This window comes from Rattus norvegicus, chromosome X, assembly GCF_021556685.1.
Source record: "Rattus norvegicus strain SHRSP/BbbUtx chromosome X, alternate assembly SHRSP_T2T, whole genome shotgun sequence".
In the NCBI taxonomy this organism is placed as follows: Eukaryota; Metazoa; Chordata; class Mammalia; order Rodentia; family Muridae; genus Rattus; species Rattus norvegicus.
In genome coordinates, this window is record NC_141554.1 from 96875769 (window position 1) to 96899796 (window position 24028).

The window sequence follows — 24028 nt, forward strand, 5'->3', positions numbered from 1 at the left end:
AATCTAGGGAAGTGTTTTCAGAGTTATTCTAGCTATGACTCACATTTAGTGTGTGTGTGTGTGTGTGTGTGTGTATGTGTGTGTGAGTGTGTGTGTGTGTGTGTGTGTGCGTGCGCACGCAAGTAAGTATGTTTGTATATTCTTTTTATTTTATATTTTTGTTTCAGGTATCATTGCAGAACCCAAAATGTACCAGATTAGCAATCCTGCTTCAGATTTCCAATGTTTGTATTACAGGAATGCTGTGCCACTCCTATATTTACCTTTCAAATTATTAATTAGTGTATCATAACCAAAGGAACTTGTATTCTGACAAGAAAAGAATTATTATAGAATATGATAAAAGTCAAATAACTGTATAATTTAAATGTGTAGAACTGCATCATATTAGGGTTAATTTTAATGAATATTTACTCACAAATTACACTTTACTCATAGTTTGGGACAAAAATGTAGATCTACAATTTAATTCCTAATGTTTAAAAAATTAAATTAAGGTATTTATTACATCCTGTAGAAGAAAGACTAATATACTTACATTTTTATTTTGGTATTATTGATATCTTTCCTTTAATTACCAGAACACCAAATTAATTACAATTAACTCTATTCTCTTTTATCTATATTTAGAACACCTTATTTTATGATTTTCCATGGGAGATTGGATTTTTTTCATCCAGAAGACCATTACAGGTTTTATATTCACCTTGATATTTCAAGTGACTCATTGCATATACAATTTGAAATGTATGACCAGAAATTTAATGAGTAAAGGATAGAAATGTTGAGCTTAATTTTCAATGTTGATGTCTGGCAGGCTCTCAGGAAACTTTTCAGATTTTTATGGTTCACTCTGTTCTAGGGAAACAGATGAATTTATGATTTAATCTCTTTTGCACTTTAGATGTGCCTTCAATAAACCTGGCAGAAAATAAATTGGTACTCATTGACAATGGATACGATGTAAAGTTTGGTTAAAGTTAAAGAATAATAAACACATCAATTGAAATCACTGCTTAAGTACTGCATTGCTGAGTTCAATATAAATATGCTCTGAGACAAAAATTCCCTTTTGGCTTAGGTGATTCTAAAGACTATGCCAAAAAACTACACATGAATGCTGTTTTTAACACACAAATAATTGATCTAGTTATACTAGTAAGAAGGCAACAAATAATTCCCTAAAAGTGGTAGCCTGTAAGATACAAATATTGTAATTACAAAATACATTTTCAAATAAATTGGTTACAATATTCTATAAAATGAAAATTATCCAGTTATTAGACAGAAATGAATTGACTTTTATAATGAAAAATTTTAAAGGAGGATATTCATATCACATTCCTTGCAAGCTTTGTGTATTACTTTAGGAAGAAACTTGCAATGTCTTAATATCAAATTTTAAATATGAATTTTAAGTTATAATTGCTGAGGAAAAGATTTAGATACTTACAGATAGTTACATATTGAAAGGAGAGAGCTTGTTTTCAATCATCCTTTTGGAAGATTAAGCAGGATTCCAATTTTTATATAATTGATTTATTTATGTAAAAGAATTTACGTTAAAGAGTATAGCCAGCATCTGCTATCAATAGTCATTAAAAAAAATTCTTGCCAGATGCCACATCTTCATTCTTTTTACCACCAGGGAGAGAGTACTTCTAGTTTCTCTTTTCTCCAGACATGATGTCAAAGCACTTGAGTATCCCACAAAGTACTGTAGGAAATGTGTAACTTTTGTCTTCTTATACTTTATGTTAATCCCCACAGACCCTAACCATTATGCAACTATTTACAGTATGTTTCCATACTAAATGTTAAGTTGTTCCTTTTTATTTTATGGTGTACTATCTAGTAGAATGATTTTGAAACATATATGAAGGAAACTCCAGGCAGTGTATTTTATGTAATATTTTAATTTTTACTATTGTTGTTCACTTCAAAATAATTTCTAATATTTTTGAAAAGAAAGCTTTGTGTATTATTTTAGGTAGAAACTTGATTATTTTTCTTCTATATATGAAACTCTCTGTTCTGTTGGACTATTGATATATTGTATACATATAATACATATATTATATATATATATATACATATATTATATATATGAGACAGAATTTTACTTGTTATTTTACCAAATGAGGTCTCAAGAGTAGTCCTTGTTTATGAGTGGGAAAATACTAAACCTTGTATACAACAGAGTCATATGCAAAAGAGCATGCATATTAGAAGCAGGGTTACTTTAGACATGTCTTTCAAACATCTACAATTGAGGGGTACCATTGGAATATTAGAAATTCTATGTGAATGTGTGCTGTTGATTTTGTTGTTGTTTTGAAATAGAAGCATGAACATCTATCCTGTGTGGTTTAGACAAAAAAAAAAAAAAGAAGCTGAAATAATATGTCAGTTTCACCTTAGGACTGGAGACCTCAGTGCAGTCTCCAGATATATCCAAACTTTGAAATCATGACAAGGCATTTTCATGTATGAATGTGTTGCACTGCACTAATAGCTACAGTGAGGGACTAACCCTGGACTCTGACCTCATAGGTAGCAATGAATATCCTAGTAAGAGCACCAGTGGAAGGGGAAGCCCTGGGTCCTGCTAAGACTGAACCCCCAGTGAACTAGACTGTTGGGGGGAGGGGGACAATGGGGGGAGGGTGGGGAGGGGAACACCGATAAGAAAGGGGAGGGGGGAGGGGGATGTTTGCCCGGAAACTGGGAAAGGGAATAACACTCGAAATGTATATAAGAAATACTCAAGTTAATAAAAAAAATACAAAAAAAAATAGCTACAGTGAGACATGAGTTCTAAAACTGCAGTGCGGATATAACTGATAAACTCACAATTTTCTGTAGATTTTTTGGATGATTACAGGAATATGACCCAGTTGTCCTTACTTTCTTTGCTGAGAGCAAGACAAACATAAGAAAATGTACTTTGTAATTCTGCAACTGACTGAGCATGCATTAATCAGACTAGACAAAACACAGTGTAATTTGAGTTCAGACAAGATTTCTGGTCCAACAAAATTATGAGCTAAATAAATAATTGTTTTATACAAACTATAAATTTTGGGGTACTTGATTTTAACCATATTCTGATAAAATATTCTTGCCACCTGCACTAAAAATTTGTTGTTTCAAAATTCATTCATCCAGCATGTCAATCGTTTCACTAATGTAAACACTGCAAACAAACAAAATGCTTATTTTCTGGTGACTTTTATATGTTGTAATTTATGTTTCCATGTAAATGAGTGGAAAATACGACAAAAATAATACCTTATGCCTTTGAGACTAATGCAGTATGACATAGAGATAGTATGGGTGGTGTTTTGAAAATGCTTGGCTCATTGAAAGCCAGCACTATTAGGTGGTGTGGCAGTATTGGAGGAGGCATAGCCTTGGTATAGGAAGTATGTTACTGTATGGATGGACTTTGAGGCTCCTATACTCTGGCTCTGCCCAATGCTGAAAATAGTTTCATTCTGGGTATTGGTGGATGAGTCCTTTCCAGCTGCCTTCAAACCAAGATATAGAACCTTTGTTTCCTTTAGTACCATACCTACCATAATATAATAATGAATTGAACGTCTGCAATTATAAACCATTCCCAATTAGATGTTTTCCTTTATATGACTTACCTTGGTCATGGTGTCTCCTCACAGCTATGAAACTCTAAGCAAATATGAAAATAAAATAAATACTGTTTTAAATGGCAATTATTAACAAACAGAATAAAAACAATTTTATTTCAGATATAATGAAGAATTTCATTGAGACTTTGACAGTTTCATGAAGATTTGGATAAATTAAGAATATAAATTATATAATATGGTACATTGGAAGAATATTAAATGTGCAGCCATTCATTATGTTTACATGTTAGATTTTTTGAGTATAGTTAGGTCAGAGTAAAACTGTAGAAAACAATGTCAGATAGGTAGTAGGGACCAGATTATATATCAATGTCCTTTGAGTTTTGTGTGCAGAACTATTAAAATTTTTCACAAAAATTCTTTAAATTTTCTTCTACTTTTTGAAAGAATGCAGAAGGTTATAGCATTGTGTAACAGGGTCATTTTGACTGCTCAACAGAGAAAGCTGAAGACAATGAAAACAGGGATTAAAGTAAGTTTATTAAATTAAGTTTCTATAAATTAAGGAAAGACCAAATTCTATTAGTTGACATGAGGTAGGATGAAAGGAGTGTAGATATATTCCATCTGATTTCCATGCTAAGGAAGATTTTCTTGCTGATTAATATAATGTAAAAGAAAAAGATGAAAGAAAAAGACTTTTGAGTTTTAGCATAAGATACTGGAAGAATAGCATTGCTGTTAACTGAAATCTAGCAGGATCAGGGTAATTTATCAGGGCTTCAATTTTAAATATGTTGAATTTTTTTTGGGACTTTCTACTAACTATCCACTTTCACCTAAAGGAAAGGACAGGACTGGAGACACTCAATTTTCAGTATATGGATTATATATATATATATATATATATATATATATATATATACACATTAGTTTAGTTAGAGAGGAGTATTAATTGCTGAGTTCATGGTCACTTTAAGAGTCTAAGATTTGGTAGGTGAAGAGGAAAAAGAAAAGGACACGGAGAACATTAGAAGAAATTAAATGCTATATACTGAAAACCAATGATAATTACAAAATAACATGGTATTTAGAGGAGGGTATAGTACTAACTACCAAATGCTTCTGAGAAGTCAATTAATGCGAACACTGAATATTGATCACTGGCTTTAACAAAAACCTGTTTCTTCGTAATCTTGACAAAAATCAATTTAATGAACAGATGACGGCAAAGACTGTCTTAAGTGGAAAGTGGAGATGGCTTTTACACCCAACACTATTGAAAAGATTTGCTTCATAATGGAAGAGAAAGTATAAACCTAGTGGAAACATTATATGATGTCAAAACTGTGTTTTTTTTCTTCCTCTTTTCTTCTTTATCTGAGAAATGACAGCATGTTTAAATATTGTCAAAAAAAAGCTCCTGGAGAGAAAAATTGGTGAAGGAATAAATATGATGTCCATTTTCCCTTCTGTAATAAGAACATAAAAGGAGGATTTTATTTTCCATTACAAATCCTCTTTCCTTCATTCAGCGTTGAATAGCCAAAGGAGTGAAATGGGAATGAACTGGGTATTAATTACAGTATGATAATAAGAGAGACATATATCTGTTTTGAACTAAATGGCCAACAGCAACATTTCTGTTTTGCTTTCACATAAAAAAGAAAGAAAAAAGTGATCAGATTATGGAAACAAAAAATATTTTGTGACTGATTTTCTTGCACTTCACATACTCAGTTTCTAAGACACAGTCCTCCAACATACATGCACACTCTGTGTTGAATTTCAACTTGTGTGTGTATTCAGAGAGGATACAATGAATGGTGAGTGATTCAGTGCCTATGCATCTGCATCACTTCATCTCCACCCTACTTATAGCTCATTTTCAATATAACTAATATGTAAATATAGCCAACTCATACTTTGAGACAAATAGGACCCATTGAAGCTACAGAATAATGCTATAATGATAACATCCCCTCTTCCAAGCTGCCCTGTAAGTGTCAAGCGACAAGAGATAAAGCCATAAACTTTTAAAATCGGACCATTAGCCTACTAATTAGGAAACTAGGACATTTCTAATTCAGCTGCTGATTCACTCTGCCCTAAGCCAGTTATTTTGTCTCCCTTGGTATCTTTACATAGAAGAAAATGATTTTGCCTATTCACATGTATTACCAATTAATACATATTCAAAACTTCTAAAAGATTAGAGGAAAATGTCTTCAAATGAAAAATATAATAAAGGAGGTATTTCTCTTAAAATACTTGTATTCACCATATATATATATATATATATATATATATATATATATATATATATATGTTTCCAATTTTTTTTTTTTGCAGAATGATATCAAGCCAGAAAACATACAATTCTCAAGTCCTATTTTTAGTTTTGTTTTTCAGGTAAATGCTAAAGTATAATGAGGAGACTTTGGCCAATACAATTCTCCATTCTTCTGGTCCTGTGAAGATAGCAGCCACCAATATCAGAACTTACAGGAACACACAAAAGAAGTCTAAGATAGTGTGTTTCTGACGAAGAGAAGTTAGGAATTGTTCAGATGTAAGCACCATTACAAACTATAAATTTCATTTCACTGTAATTGATTCCTCCACAATTCTAGTGACTGTAGTAGGTATTAAACCTCAGAGTAGAAATGAGTGCCTACAGGAGAAACATGTCATTAAATCAATTTATGAACCCATTTTGTGCTTTAAAGGGCCTTCTACCAATTTAAAATCACTTTTTTAGAGCCTATAAAAGATAAACATGTGATTCTTCCATGCCACTTCTGTTTGTTCCTTCTTGTATCAGATAAACAATGTTTTTGATTAGCTACTATTATTGAAACACAGTGGTAGTAAGATATTTTTAAGATAGGCATGATCTGATAAAAGTCCTGGAAAAATAGGAATTCAAGGCCCATACCTAAACATAGTAAAAGCCATATACAGCAAACCAGTTGCTAACATTAAACTAAATGGAGAGAAACTTGAAGCAATCCCACTAAAATCAGGGACTAGACAAGGCTGCCCACTCTCTCCCTACTTATTCAATATAGTTCTTGAAGTTCTAGCCAGAGCAATCAGACAACAAAAGGAGATCAAAGGGATACAGATCGGAAAAGAAGAGGTCAAAATATCACTATTTGCAGATGACATGATAGTATATTTAAGTGATCCCAAAAGTTCCACCAGAGAACTACTAAAGCTGATAAACAACTTCAGCAAAGTGGCTGGGTATAAAATTAACTCAAATAAATCAGTTGCCTTCCTCTATACAAAAGAGAAACAAGCCGAGAAAGAAATTAGGGAAACGACACCCTTCATAATAGACCCAAATAATATAAAGTACCTCGGTGTGACTTTAACCAAGCAAGTAAAAGATCTGTACAATAAGAACTTCAAGACACTGAGGAAAGAAATTGAAGAAGACCTCAGAAGATGGAAAGATCTCCCATGCTCATGGATTGGCAGGATTAATATGGTAAAAATGGCCATTTTACCAAAAGCAATCTACAGATTCAATGCAATCCCCATCAAAATACCAATCCAATTCTTCAAAGAGTTAGACAGAACAATTTGCAAATTCATCTGGAATAACAAAAAACACAGGATAGCTAAAGCTATCCTCAACAATAAAAGGACTTCAGGGGGAATCACTATCCCTGAACTCAAGCAGTATTACAGAGCAATAGTGATAAAAACTGCATGGTATTGGTACAGAGACAGACAGATAGACCAATGGAATAGAATTGAAGACCCAGAAATGAACCCACACACCTATGGTCACTTGATTTTTGACAAAGGAGCCAAAACCATCCAATGGAAAAAAGATAGTATTTTCAGCAAATGGTGCTGGTTCAACTGGAGGGCAACATGTAGAAGAATGCAGATCGATCCATCCTTATCACCCTGTACAAAGCTTAAGTCCAAGTGGATCAAGGACCTCCACATCAAACCAGACACACTCAAACTAATAGAAGAAAAACTAGGGAAGCATCTGGAACACATGGGCACTGGAAAAAATTTCCTGAACAAAACACCAATGGCTTATTCTCTAAGATCAAGAATCGACAAATGGGATCTCATAAAACTGCAAAGCTTCTGTAAGGCAAAGGACACTGTGGTTAGGACAAAACGGCAACCAACAGATTGGGAAAAGATCTTTACCAATCCTACAACAGATAGAGGCCTTATTTCCAAAATATACAAAGAACTCAAGAAGTTAGACCGCAGGGAAACAAATAACCCTATTAAAAAATGGGGTTCAGAGCTAAACAAAGAATTCACAGCTGAGGAATGCCGAATGGCTGAGAAACACCTAAAGAAATGTTCAACATCTTTAGTCATAAGGGAAATGCAAATCAAAACAACCCTGAGATTTCACCTCACACCAGTGCGATTGGCTAAGATCAAAAACTCAGGTGACAGCAGATGCTGGCGAGGATGTGGAGAAAGAGGAACACTCCTCCATTGTTGGTGGGATTGCAGACTGGTAAAACCATTCTGGAAATCAGTCTGGAGGTTCCTCAGAAAATTGGACATTGAACTGCCTGATGATCCAGCTATACCTCTCTTGGGCATATACCCAAAAGATGCCTCAACATATAAAAGAGACACGTGCTCCACTATGTTCATCGCAGCCTTATTTATAATAGCCAGAAACTGGAAAGAACCCAGATGCCCTTCAACAGAGGAATGGATACAGAAAATGTGGTACATCTACACAATGGAATATTTCTCAGCTATCAAAAACAACGAGTTTATGAAATTCGTAGGCAAATGGTTGGAACTGGAAAATATCATCCTGAGTGAGCTAACCCAATCACAGAAAGACATACATGGTATGCACTCATTGATAAGTGGCTATTAGCCCAAATGCTTGAATTACCCTAGATCCCTAGAACAAACGAAACTCAAGACGGATGATCAAAATGTGAATGCTTCACTCCTTCTTTAAATGAGGAAAAAGAATACCCTTGGCAGGGAAGGGAGAGGCAAAGATTAAAACAGAGACTGAAGGAACACCCATTCAGAGCCTGCCCCACATGTGGCCCATACATATACAGCCACCCAATTAGAGAAGATGGATGAAGCAAAGAAGTGCAGACCGACAGGAGCCGGATGTAGATCGCTCCTGAGAGACACAGCCAGAATACAGCAAATATAGAGGCGAATGCCAGCAGCCAACCACTGAACTGAGAATAGGTCCCCTATTGAAGGAATCAGAGAAAGAACTGGAAGAGCTTGAAGGGGCTCGAGACCCCAAAAGTACAACAATGCCAAGCAACCAGAGCTTCCAGGGACTAAGCCACTACCTAAAGACTATACATGGACTGACCCTGGACTCTGACCCCATAGGTAGCAATGAATATCCTAGTAAGAGCACCAGTGGAAGGGGAAGCCCTGGGTCCTGCTAAGACTGAACCCACAGTGAACTAGTCTATGGGGGGAGGGAGGCAATGGGGGGAGGGTTGGGAGGGGAACACCCATAAGGAAGGGGAGGGGGGAGGGGGATGTTTGCCCGGAAACCGGGAAAGGGAATAACACTCGAAATGTATATAAGAAATACTCAAGTTAATAAAAAAAAAAAAAAAGATAGGCATGATCTTGTCTTCATGTGGCTTACAAAGTTATAAGTAAAATACAGGGACGGGGTCTTTGACATATTTTGTATAGTAGGGGAAGAGAAATGAACATAAGAGTTTATACTCTTATTGATTCCCATGTGACTTACAAAATATTTACAGTTGAGGAAGAGACCTAACCTCGTTGATACCAACTAATCTTCCATATTATTCCATCAGCAGTAAGAAAAGCTGCTTGTAGTTGATTACTCCTACTTTATCCTGCATCATGGATGAAAAAAATAATGTCCAAAATATATAACTGTAGCCAACCTGTCATGACCAGAAAAAAGCCTGTGTCATTGAAAATCATTGAGATTCTTAGGTCACTTTTTACTTCAGCAAAGCAGATTAAATCCTGTCTGATACTTATTTTTATGGCAAATCAGGTTTTTATACAATATATACTTACCACCCATACATAAAACATATTTCCCATCCCCATCTCCTTTCATATCCTCTCCCATGTCTCCTCCTAGCCTAATCTACATCCTTTGTTACTTTCATTAAAAATTAACAGGAAAAGAAAGCACACACACACACACACACACACACACACACACACACACACACACACACACCAGAACAGTAAAAACAAACAAAACAGGAAAAAGAAGTTCTATTCATCTTTCAAGTTGATCAATTCTGAAGAGGTCAGGTATTAGAATTTAGAGGTGTATTCTTTTGTACATTGCTTTTTCTAGCATGATCAGGTCACTACCATAAAGTAAAGTGAATTGTGGCCCAACTTTCACATTTTTTCCCTGTGCACTGCAGATGGTGAATAATTTTTCCTTTAAAGAGTATATGAAGTAATCCATTCACAAAAGTACATGTATGAAAGGGCCCAGCATAGCTCTCCTCTGAGAGGGTCTACTAGAAGTTGACTGAAATAGGTTCAGAAACTTTCAGACAACCATTGTACTGAGGTCAGAGACCCTAGGGAAGACTTATGGGGAGACATAAAGGAACAAAAGTGAATGGCAACATAGGAATACCAAAATTGTCAAATAATCTGGCAGCTCACAGAGGCTAAGCTACTTAACACAGAGCAATACAAGGCCCCCTGCACATATGTAGTGTCTTACTTGTCCTCAGTGGGAGATGATGTGCCTAATCCTGAAGAGACTTCCAGGGAAGGGTGATGATGGGGTGGGGGTACCCTATCAGAGGTAAAAGGCAGTGGTGATAGGGGAATGACAATGGGGGGGTAAAGATGGACAACTGTAGAGAGCTGCGACGTGCAGCGCCTCAAAGATGGCACTGGTTTCTGCCTTCCAACGGTGAGCACTCCTTGCAGTATACAAGTCCTTATTTGGCTATGTCTGCCTGGCCAGCTAGCTTCCGAATAGTGACAGCCTATCTGCATGACCCACGTGGCTTTCTAGGACTGGCCAGTGCTAGCTATTTAAGAGTGGTGCAGGGCGTTCCCCGGAGAGAGAGAGTCAGAGAGAGAGAGAGTCAGAAGAGATAGAGTTCAGAAGATTGTATCAAGGTTCCTGAGTAAAACTGCTTGAAGAAGATCTCCTGTGTTCGTGTCTTCCTTGCTGGTCGAGGTTGGGCGCGGCAGACAACATTTGGGATGTAAAAAAAAAAAATAAATTAACTAATTAATAAATATTTTAAGAAAATAATATACATTGGCCATATAATTTCTAAATCAAGGAGTTCTATACTTGTAGAGTGAAGTAATCTTTGTTTACAAGAGAGAAAGTTGACATTTAATTGGTAAACTTTGATTTTTTTTAAATGAAGTGATTTGTCATGAAACAAAATTTCATGTAAGTTTTAGCCAATATAACATTTGCAAGGCATGATATAATTTATAATCAGGCAAATGTTAAAGGGATAAATTTAGAAATCAATTTCCTGAGAATGTTATTAAATATATTATTGTCTTTTTTTTTCTTTTTCTTTTTTTTCCGGAGCTGGGGACCGAACGCAGGGCCTTGCGCTTGCTAGGCAAGCGCTCTACCACTGAGCTAGGTCCCCAACCCTTATTATTGTCTTTTAAATAGCATTATTCTCTTTTAAGTAAAATGTTTTCTAGGCCTAGAAATAAAAACTATTGTTTAAAAACAGGCTTTCTAAATTCATTCTCCTTAAACATTTTTTCGAGCTGGAATTAAGAACACACACTCCTCTAATAGAGTCCTCAGGATAGAATTCTAAGAACCAAATGGTGAAGCTCGAGCTTTTTAATTTCTACTTCTGTGAGAATTAATATCCACTTCTTGCTACTCTGGGCCCCAGGTCTGCATGTGATAAACAAATACATGAATCCAAAGTACCTATACACAGTACTGTATGTTGACTCTCACCTAAGGCTGTTGGATACTTAAATTAACCATGTACCAGTGAATAGGTACATTACTAAGCTTAACAAACACAATAACTGTGTTGTAGTTTGAATTTTAGCAGTCCAGCTCTACATTTAGTTTTCTAAACCACTGGGGACAGAAATGAGTATAATATTGTGTCGAATGAGAATTAGATACAGAATAAGCAATCACAAAATCTTACCTTTAAAAAAAATAAAGCCTTTTATAACAGCATCTCTAGCCTTATGTTAACCTGTAAAATCTAACAGAAAATTTATTAAGCTCCTTTCAGGCTCTGAAACATGCTTTAAAACACTCTGCCCTAGTTTAGTCTCACTGGGCATTGAAAAGACAATTGCAAATTACGTGAAACTGTAAAGGCCAAATTCTCCCTGATCCCATAAGCCTCCTCTCCCAGGAGAAAGTGCATTATTAGTTTATTCTTTGAGTTGCCGTCCTCTAAATCTTTATTTTTCCTTCAAAATGAACTAAAATATTTAGCAAGCATAAGTAATTGAGAACAATTCAGTAACAGTAAGTCAATGAGAATTTTGTTTTTCTTTTTGTCTACTCTGTTCCTTTTAGGTTGCAGCAAAAGTTTGAACAACTAAATAGGAAATATTGATGCTTAAACCTTGTTTCACTTTCTACAAAGATTTCCACTTCCAGAGACTCTTTTGCCCAAAGGACTCTGCTTGAAGACTCCCACCATGGCTTGGCACATACTGTTAATGGATATTTCCTCATGAAATGACTTTAACTCAGACAGTTGGAAATGTTTTATTTGAATTGGTGTTAGTATCATTAACACGATTGTGCAGAGTAAGTGAAGAAGAAAATGTAGGTTGATGCTAAAACCCTTCAAGTATACCTTTATCCCATTATCCAGGTAAGGTTATATGAGACACTGTCAAACTAAATGGCACCATTTCATCACCCATGTGACTCCTCATCTTGTTTGCTTTATTCTCTAGAGAGCTATATCCAGGTTTTTTGACAACTGCTGATTCTGCTTGAAAACACCTTTTTCTTCAGATGTATACATAGGTTAGCATGGTATGAAACACAAGATAGCATGGGATCAGGTAATGGTTATTATCCTGACCTCTAGAAAATGAAAAAAAAAGTTTAATTTCTCTATATGCCTTTTCTTAATTTTATGACACCGAGGGAACATAACTTCTCTAAACTTTTATTTTATCTTGTGCAACATGGTGAAGACAGTAACTCATCTCAAGAACTAATTCATAAGTCACCAAATATTTATTTTTTAACAGATTACAGAATTGGCATACTACAAAAATCTATAAGTAATTCAATCATATATTATGAGCGAATCATATAATGAATGAGTGAAAATTAGTTGCAAGAGCAAACAGTGTAAATCATACGTCAGCAAAAGTTGGGAAGATGGTGTTGTTCTGATAAACATGATGGGAAAGTCAGGAACCATAGTTCATTTCTGTAATTTGGTACTTGTGGGATTTAGCAAGAAAGAATTCCACTAATTTTGTAATACACTAGGATACATAATGAGTTTTTAGACCAGCATGGACTCAGGAGTATGACTCTGTATAAAAAAAGAAAGAAAGAAAGAAAGAAAGAAAGAAAGAAAGAAAGAAAGAAAGAAAGAAAGAAAGAAAGAAGGAAAGGAAGAAAGGAAGGAAGGGAGGGGGGGATGGAGGAAGGAAGGAAGGAAGGAAAAGTGAAAAGAGGATGCTCAGGGTGAACATCGAGAAAGTAAGATATGGACTTTTTCTTTCTTATGAATAAGAGATTCACTGTGAAGCATTCAGAAACAAAGTGAAATGTTAAATTTTGTAGTTAAAAAGATAATTTGGCTGATAGTTTAAAGAATACTGAAAAAAATAGGGCAAAAGTGAAATAGAAAATCAGTGATATGACCAGATAGATGGTGGTAGTGGTAGATATGTGCTGATGTAATGAGACTGTAGACATTTTTTTTTTCGGGGCTGGGGACAGGGCTAGGACCTTGCGCTTCCTAGGCAAGTGCTCTACCACTGAGCCAAATCCCCAACCCCGACTGTAAACAATTTTACAAGTGGAAAACACACTCAGTGTGTTTTGGCATTAAAAAAAAAAAACAGCAGGCAAAGTTTGTATTCAATGAGATGGACTATTGGTAGATCAGCTCTATATATGTGTGTGCAAGGAAAAAAGGAATGTCTAAGAGCTCAATTTGGGATCTCTGAGATGTTTATTAGTTACCCAAAGGTAGAAATGTAACAACGATTTAGCCATAGGGATCTTAGTTACATTAAGAGGCGTTACTAAATATATGAATTTGAGAAAATGTAAAGATAAATTAAACATTTTATTTAAGTCGGTATAAATAGGAATGATATGTGAGTATTCAGTGTAGATTATATGAATGATGATGTATAACTATAATATAAGGAATTATGCTCTTCAGCTGGATCTTAAAGAGGCATTTTCTCAATTGAAGTTCACTGCTTTCAGATGATTCTACCCTATATCAAATTTACTCCAAACTATCCAGCAGACACCGCAGACCTCAATATACAGTCCATACATTGATTTTGGTTGTTTCATTTTATAAACACAATTATACATGATATAGCCTTGTTATTTATGCTGTACTTTATATATTTCATGTTATATATTTTTAATATTTTTCTATATCAACACATAGAGGAATCTTTATTTCTCTGTGTTTTACATTTTATGGCTTGTATGTAACAGAGCATATATAAATGATTTACTTCCTATTTCTTGAAATATATAAAACCTCCTTGATGTTTTTCAGATTAATAGCTTCATTTAATATTAATTTTTACATTCATGTATGTATAGGTATACATGTGAACACATATTTTTAAATACATGAATGTATACACTATGCGTGTGAATTCAAATTTAATTGCATATATGACAGCCTTCAAATCAGAGGACATTCCTAAAGGAATACGTTTTCTCTTTCCATCATGTGAGTCCTGGAAATTGAGTCAAGATTTTCGTTTTTGTATGAAGTGTCTTTACTGCTGAGTCATTCTCAGTGCTCATTGTCTCCAGAAGAATAGATTTCTTCTTCTATTTTTTTTTATCTGTCTTACTCACTATATACCAGCAAGTCATTATCTTCTTCCATTCTGCCTTCTGAATGGTCTGCATCCCATTCCTTCTCCTCCATCTCCAAGAGGATGTCTCCACATGCCTCCAGACATACCACCCGTAAGGCCTCTCCACTTCAAGGGACCTCAAGTCTCTTGAGGGTTTGGTATCTCTTCTCTCACAAATGCCAGACCAGGCAGTCCTTTGATATACATATCAGGGGCCTCAGACAAGCTAGTGTATGCTGCCTGGTTGGGGGCTAGGGGTTCCCGTTTATTTGAGACTGCTAGTCTTCCTATGGCATCACCCTCCTCCTGAACTTCTTGTGACTTTTCCCTAATTCAACCACATGGGTTCCCTGATTTCAATCCATTCTTTTGTTGAAAGTATCTGCTTCTGTCTCAGTCAGCTGCTTGTTGAGGCTCTTAGAGGGCAGTCTTGCTAGTCGACTGTCGGTAAGTATACCATGGCATCCATAATTGTGTCAAATCTTGGAGCCTCCTCTTGAGATGGATCGCAATTTGGGCCAGTCACTGGACCTCTCTTCCCTTAATCTCTTCTCCATTTTTGTACCTGCAGTTCTTTTAAACAGTGGTAATTCTGGATCAAAATTTTGGATTGTGGGATGGCATTCCCAACCCTCCACTGGAGGTGGATTCTTCAAGTTCCTTCTTCCCACTGTTGAGCATTTCATGGAAGCTCCCTCCCTTAGAGTCTGAGATTCTCTCAAATTCCAGGTGTCTTGTACACTCAAAGCCCGCCCCCCACTTCCCACATCCTGAGCTTGCCTATTTCCATTCATTCTGCTGGGCCTCGGGGCTTCATTTACGTTTACCTACCCCAACACCAGATATACTTCCCCCTTTCCCCTCTGCCTCTCTTCTCCACTGAGTTCCTCTGCCCTCTACTTTCTTCTCCCTCCCAAGTGGGATATAAGCATCTTCACTTGGGCCCTTGGGTTGTATACCTCCTTGAATTATATGGATTATATCCTGGATATTCTGTACTTTTTGATTAATATCCACCTATTAATGAATACATCCCATACATGTCATAGTGGTCTGAGTTATGTCACTCAGGATAATATTTTTCTAGTTCCATCCATTTACCTACAAAACTCATGTTGTCTTTGTTCTTAATAACTGAATAATATTCCATTGTATAAATGATGCATATTTTCTGTATCTATTCTTCCGTTGTGAGGTATCTGGGTTGTTTCCAGCTTCTGGCTATCACAAATCTGGCTGCTATGAACATAGTAGAGCATTTGTCCCTGTGGCATGCTGACACAATTTTTGAGTGTATGTCCAAAAGTGTTATAGCTAGGTCTTCATATAGATCTATTTCCAATTTTCTGGGGAAACTCCAGATTGATTTCTAGAGAGGTTGTACCAGATTGAAATCCCATCAGCAATAGAGGAGTGTTATTCTTTCTCCAAATCCTGGCCATCAAGTGCTGTTGCTGGAGTGTTTGATCTTAGCCATTCTCAAAATTTTAAGGTGGAATCTCGGGGTAAGTTTGATTTTCATTTCTCTGATCACTATGGACTTTGAATATTTCTTTAAGTGCTTTTGTACATTTGAAATTCCTGTGTTATGAATCCCCTGTTAAGTTCTATATTCCCCATTTTTGACTTTTTTGGAGGTTAGCTTCTTGAGTTCTGTACATATTTTGTAAATAAGCACTCTATTGCATGTGCAATTGCTTGAATATATTTTTCCCAATCAGTGAGTTGATTTCTCCTATTGACACTTTCCTTTGCCTCATAATAGCTTGTCATTTCCATGAGGTTCCATTTATCAATTTTTGATCTTAGAGCCTGAGCCATTGGATTTTGCTTAGGAAATTCCCCACCCGTGCTCAGTGTCCATGAAATTGAGGCTCTTTCCTACTTTCTCTTCTATTATATTGTTTTTGGTTTTATGTGGAAGCCCTTGATCCACTTGGATGTGAGTTTTGGGCAAGGAGAAAAATATGGGTCCATTTTCATTTTTCTACATACTGACTCCCATTTAGACCAGCACAATTTATTGCAGATATCTTCCTTTTTCCATTGTATATTTTTGCCTTCTTGTTAAAGATCAAGTGTCCATAATTATGTGGTATTATTTCTGGAATGTCAATTCTATTTCATTGACCAACTTGTCCCTTGTCCACCTCTGTACCAATATCAAGTAGTTTTTATCATTATTGCTCTGTAGTTTGGCTTGAGGTCACCTATGGTGATTCTTCCAGAAGTTCTTTTATTGTTAAGATTTTTTTTGCTGTCCTGGGCTTTTCTACTTTGCATATGACTTTCCATGTCTTTGAAGAGCTGTGTTGGAATATTGATGAGGATTGTATTAAATGCATAGATTACTATTGGTAAGATGACCATTAATGAGAATATCAATACTTCATTGAAACAAATACAGGGAATCACAGGGAAACAGGTAGAAGCACTTAAAGAGGAACAAATTCGTTAAATAAATACAGGAAAACACAATCAAACAGGTGAAGAAATAGAAGAAAGTGGTCCAAGAGCTAAAAGTGAAAGTATAAAAAATAAAGAAAACACAAAGGGAGGTTACCCTGGGAATGGACAATCTAGGAAAGAGGTCAGGAACTACAGATGTAAGTAACCATCAACAACAATTCTGTTGAAAAGAACCCAGGTTACAAAAAAATCTTAACAATAGAAGAACTTCTGGAGGAATCACCATAGGTGACCTCAAGTCATACTACAGAGCGATAATGATAAAAACTGCTTGATATTGGTAGAAAGACAAATAAGGGACAAGTTGATCAATGAAATAGAATTGAAGTTCCAGAAATAATACCACAAAATTATGGACAAGAGATAGAAGAGAGAATCCAAGGAACAGAAGCTACCTCAAAAAGTACTGACACAATGGTCCAAGAAAATTCAAAACATAAAAGTCTACTAACCCAGAACATCCAGGAAACCCAAGACCCAATAAAAAGTATACATTTCTTAACTGTTGAGGCATCTCTCCAGAGATCAAAGGATGAATGATTTCTACACTTACTATTCTAGACGTATATCAAGGGTAAAGTCATTTGCCACCCTGAAAGGTTTTGGTGCATTCACTTTTACTGTTTTCTTTCAGCACAACATATGAACCATGTGCTTTAGAATTATAAAATGCATAAAAATTGGTATTTCAATTATGCACAGAGGCCATGTTAATCTTCCCTGAGTCATTCCAAATATACTGTCCATTATTCTGAAATGAGCACTAGGAAATGATTTTTAATTTTTCAATGGATAAATGCTATAGAGTGGCTTGCAGCCAAGGATATGGCAGATTATTAACTCTGCATTCAATTTACCCTGGAAGGTGGGAGAAAGAGAGGACTTTTTGGACAGCTGAAAATTTTTATTATTTGAGTGCTGATTGGAGGGTAGCCACATCATCTTAAGTTTTGGAAATGTGTGGATCTAATGTTCTGAATAGTCACATATGCAGAGTGGTTAGAAAGAGTTAATGACAAAATTATCATTGAGTAGAGCGTTGTTCAGCTTTCATGTGTATGGATTTTCTGCTGTTTTGTTATTGAAGACCAGCCTTAGTCCATGGTGATCTGATGGGATGCATGGGATTATTTCAATCTTCTTGTATAGGTTGAGGCCAGTTTTGTGGCTGATTATATGGTTAATTTTGGAGAAGGTGCCATGAGGTGCTGAGAAGAAGAAGGAAGTGGTTTATTTATCATAAACCAGCAAGAATTACAGTGGATATAGGTAACAGAATGATGAAGAGATGGTTGAGAGAGCAAAATGGTCTTGAATAGAACCAAATAAAAATTATGCCTCAAGAAATTTATGAACACACATACACACACATCACATACACACTCACCCCCATATATATAGATAGATAGATAGATAGATAGATAGATAGATAGATAGATAGATAGATAGATATCCCACTACACAACCACTATACATGGACTGACCCTGGGATCCAACTGCATATGTAGTAGTGAATAGCTTATTGGGGCACCAGTGGAAAAGGAACCCTTGATCCTGCCAAGGTTGAACACCCAGTGCAAGGGATTGTAAGCTATATAATCCTTTACTTGTTCGCCCCCCTCTCTTTTTCTCTCTTTATCTCTCACTCACCATTTCTCTTTCACAGCAGATATCATGCAGGAAGAAGAACTATGTAGAACAAGTGAGCTTTGGGGAGGGAATCCATCATTTGACACAGCCTTGATGAAAGCACCTCAGAAAGGAACAAAACAGGGTGTAAAGGGGAGATTTCTGGTTTTCCTCATGCGGTTGCAGTTCCTTTCAATGTTTGTTATTGCTTTATTATTCCTGTAATTAGCATGGTGTGAATGGGTATGGGGAAATCTCACTGCCTATAGTCTGGTGTGATTGCTTCTTGGGAGACAGCCCAATCTATCAAATAATTTCTCCTCAGATCAACATGAATATGAATTTTCATAACACACTACTGTTTATATGAACTATGATGTTAAAGAATCCCTGATTTGATTTAAATAGTTTTAAGAAGTTAGAGTAATTTATAGAAAGCTGTAGGAGATGGTTTAAGTTGTTTTGCCAGAAAAATGTAATAGTTAGAATTAAGAGTAGAATGTACCCATTCCCCAGGAGAATAATAAGGGGTACATACATTGTAAAAGAAATATGGAGAGTTTTCATGAGCTAAAGGAATGTTAAATACATGAAGTTAGTATGGGAACAAGCTTAATTAGTATTTTACTGATGTGTACAGACACTATGACCAAAGCAACTCTTAAAACGACAGCATTTAAATGGGGATGGCTTACAGTTTCAGAGGTTCAGTTCATTATCATTAAGGCAAGAGCATAGCAGCATCCAGTCAGGCATGGTGGAGGCAGGGATAAGAATTCAACATTTTCATTTAAAGGCTTCTAGTGAAAGACTGACTTTCAGGAAGTTAGGATGAGGGTCTTATAGCCCATATCCACAGTGATTCATCTACTCCATACTTTCTTATTTTTTATTTCCATTTTTATTAAATTGGGTATTTCTTATTTACATTTCAAATATTATTCCCCTTCCTGGTATCCTGTCCATAAGCTCCCCAAACCCTCCCCCTCCCATTCTATACGGTGTTCCCCTCCACATGCACCCACCCATTAAGGCCCCCCAACAATCCCCTACACTGGGGATCCAACATTGGCAAAACAAAGGGTTTCCCTTTCCACTGGTGCCCCAATAAGGCTATTCACTGCTACATATGAAGTTGAAGACCAGGGTCAGTCCATGTATAGCCTTTAGGTGGTGGTTTAGTCCCTGGAAGTTCTGGTTGGTTGGCATTGTTGTTGTTATGGGGTCACAAGCCCCTTCAGCTCTTTCAGTCCTTTCTCTAATTCCTCTAATGTGGGTCCTGTTCTCAGTTCAGTGGTTTGATACTGGCATTTGCCTCTGAATTTGACATGTTCTGGATGTGTCTCTCAGAAGAGATCTATTCCTGTCAGCATGCACTTCTTAGCTTCATCCATCCTATCTAGTTTTGGTGGCTGCATATATATATATATATATATGCCACATGTGGGACAGGCTCTGAATGGCTTTTCCTTCAGTCTCTGCTCTAAACTCTGCCTCCCTATCACCTCCTATGAAAATTCTTGTTCCCCTTTTAAAGAAGGAGTGAAGCATCCACATTTTGGTCATCCTTCTTGAGTTTCATAGGGCCACACTTTCTAATAGTGTCACTCACTGGACACTATTACACTGGAGCATATACAATTATATTGCACTTCCTGGCTCTAAAGGCTTGTACAAACAGAGGTCTATTGGGGGGCTATTCCTAAACATAACATAATGAAAAATACATCTAGTTCAACTTCAGAAGTCACCATAGTCTAGAACAGTCTCATTAGTGATAAAAGTCCAAAATTCAAGGTCTCTTCTGAGATTCATCCAGTCGCTTAACTATAATCCACAAAGCAAGACAGGAAGCCAGTTAAGCAAACTTCAGACTTTGCATCTCTATGTCTGATGTCAAAGTGGTCTTTAGATCTTCAATTTTTCCCATATTTGTTGACTGCAACAAACTTCTAACAGCTGGACTTGTTCCATTCCCACTTAGGAGCTTTTCTCAACAGATGCTCTGGCATCTCAAACAAACTTGGATTTCCAAGGCAACTTAAGTGTTACAGATACCTGTTTCAGTGTTGAAGATATAGACATGACCTTCTGGACTCTTCCAAAGAGCTGGATTCACTTCTCTAGCTCTGCCTTCTGTAGCACTCTAAGGTTAGGGAGATCTATTCTGCTGCTGCTGCTCTTCTCAGTGATAAACCCATGGTATTGGCATCTCCAATACTGGGGTATTGTGCTGCAATTTGGTTTCACCACTAGCCCCTCATAGGCTCTCTTCATGGTGCCAATCCTTAAAACCTTTCCATGCCCTCTTCAGTCCTGGGCCATCAAGTGTAACTAATGCTGAACCTTCGACATTGGCCTTCCATGGCCTCTAAGTGTGCCATGCCTCAGCTGCTCTTCATGACCCTTTATTCCTTCAAAACCTGTACCATCTTGGTGACTTTTACACATTACCAAATACAGCTGCACTACAGGGTACAACCTTGGTTATATCTGTATCACAGCTTCATTGTGCTCTCAAAACCACTTCGAAGATTTCACCTCTGTGATGCTGCTCGCTTCTTAACCACCCCTAATTTCTTACCTCTAGCTAAACAGCATGAATTGTTCTAGTAGTCACTTCTAATCTGAAATCTAAAGCCAGATCCATGTGGCCAAAGTTGAAGTTTTTCTGCTACTCCCTGGGGCTGGAACATGACTGCCCCCCTTCTTCTTTTACATTATCACCAGCTTTCTGACTTCAAACTCCTTCACTGCCTAAGCTTGAGTGTCTTGGATCTTGCTTTCTAAATTAACATTGAATTCCATTGGCAGCAATCTCCATGGCTTTATCTCCTAGGATTAAAGGTGTATATCACCATGACTAGATCTAAGCTTACCTGGGTAGGATCCTCCTCCATATACCCATTCTCTTAATTCAATTTAGTACCTTTGAAGAAATGATTCAGTTCTATTTCACTTCTTGGTGCCCCTTTAATACTCAAGCCATATATTTCCTACTTTTTTTCTATGTTTGCTATGCTTATTCAAACTACTCTTCATGAGACTTAACAAGAGAGCAAAGTATACAATGGACATTTCTAAGACTTTCTTATCAATGCACTTAATCTGAGTCTCTTCATCTTAGACTCAGGCAGAATCTTCAGAAAAGGGCAAAAAGCAGCCACATTCTTCACCAAAATACTACAAAAATAGTCTCTAGGCCATGTATTGAAATTCTCCACTGAAACCACTTGGGCCAGGTCTGCACAATTCAACTCTCTCTCAGTAAAATATTCTTCCATATTCCTACTAGTATAGACCATTAAGCCCCCTTTAAAGCATTCTACCACTTTCCAAACCCAAAGTCCCCAAATCTACATTCTTCCCAAATAAGCCTGGTCAGGCCTATTACAGCAATATCCCATACCTGTAACCAACTTCTGTCTTGGGGTTTTACTGCTGTGAATAGACACCTTGACCAAGGCAACTCTTTTTTTTATTTTTTATCTTTATTAACTTGAGTATTTCTTATTTACATTTTGATTGTTATTCCCCTTCCCGGTTCCAGACCAACACCCCCCTAACCCCTCCCCTTCCCCTTCTATATGGGCTTCCCTTCTCCATCCTACCTCCATTACCACCCTCCCCCCTACAATCACGTTCACTGGGGGTTCAATCTTGGCAGAAACAAGGGCTTCCCCTTCCACTGGTGCTCTTACTAGGCTATTCATTGCTACCTATGAGGTTGGAGCCCAGGGTCAGTCCATGTATAGTCTTTGGGTAGAGGTTTAGTCCCTGGAAGCTCTGGTTGCTTGGCATTGTTGTTCATATGAGGTCTCAAGCCCCTTCAAGCTCTTCCAGTCCTTTCTCTGATTCTTTCAACTGCGGTCCCATTCTCAGTTCAGTGGATTGCTGCTGGCATTTGCCTTTGTATTTGCTGTATTCTGGGTGTGTCTCTCAGGAGAGATCTACATCCGGTTCCTGTCGGACTGCACTTCGTTGCTTCATCCATCTTGTCTAATTGGGTGGCTCTATGTGTATGGGCCACATGTGGGGCAGGCTCTGAATGGGTGTTCCTTCTGCCTCTATTCTAAACTTTGCCTCCCTATTCCCTGCCAAGGGTATTCTTGTTCCCTTTTTAAAGAAGGAGTGAAGCATTCACATTTTGGTCATCCTTCTTAAGTTTCATGTGTTCTGTGCATCTAGGGTAATTTAAGCATTTGGGCTAATATCCAATTATCAATGAGTGCATCCCAGGTGTGTTTTTCTATGATTGGATTACTTCACTCAGGATGATATTTTCCAGTTCCATCCATTTGCCTATGAATTTCATAAAGTCATTGTTTTTGATAGCTGAGTAATATTCCATTGTGTAGATGTACCACATTTTCTCTATGACCAAGGCAACTCTTATAACAATAACATCGCCAAGGCAAGAGCATGGCAGCATCCAGGCAGGCATGGTACAGGAGGAACTGAGAGTTCAACATCTTTATTTAAAGGCTTCTAGTGAAAGATTGACTTCCAGGCAGGTAGGATGAGGGTCTTAAAGCCCACACTCACAATGATCTATTCCATCAAGCCCACTTATACTCCAAAAGGTCCACAATTTCTAATAGTACCAGTCTCTGGGTAGAGCATATACAAACCAACACAGGAACTATAGCAGAAACTATAGTATAGAAAGAGAAAATTAGGTTTGGGAAAATTAATGGTCAAAGGTTAGGTAGGGTCTGAGTTCCTGAATCTAAGGATGTGGCAACAGATTTTTGTGTGTACCATGAAAAACAGGATTATGAAACAATATTAAATACTATTGTTCAGATAAACTGAACAATAGTTCACAAAGAAGATGTATGATAGATAATTTGTTGTACCATATATATAATTTGTCATCAGTTAAGCTTTGGAAAACTTATTTAAAGTTCACTAATTGTTGACGAATTATTGATTTGGAGCTATGATGAATTTGTGGAGAGAAAGATAGATGGGGAATGTTTAGCAAGAGAGATCCTCAACTCAACACAGTACCACTCCAGCTAGAAGAGCACATAATTGATAAACCTGCTATAATGTCATTGTGTGTAGTAATTTTAATATTTTTAAGAACATATTCTTGTGATTGTTTTAGGGAATATATATAACTTATGGCTATGAGATAATCTTTTTCTTACATGAAGAATTTTTGTATTGGTTACTTTAAAAACACTAAGAGAAAAAAATAAAATTTTTGGAGCTTTGCTACATCCACCAAATGTGTGCATTTGTAAGTTTGTACA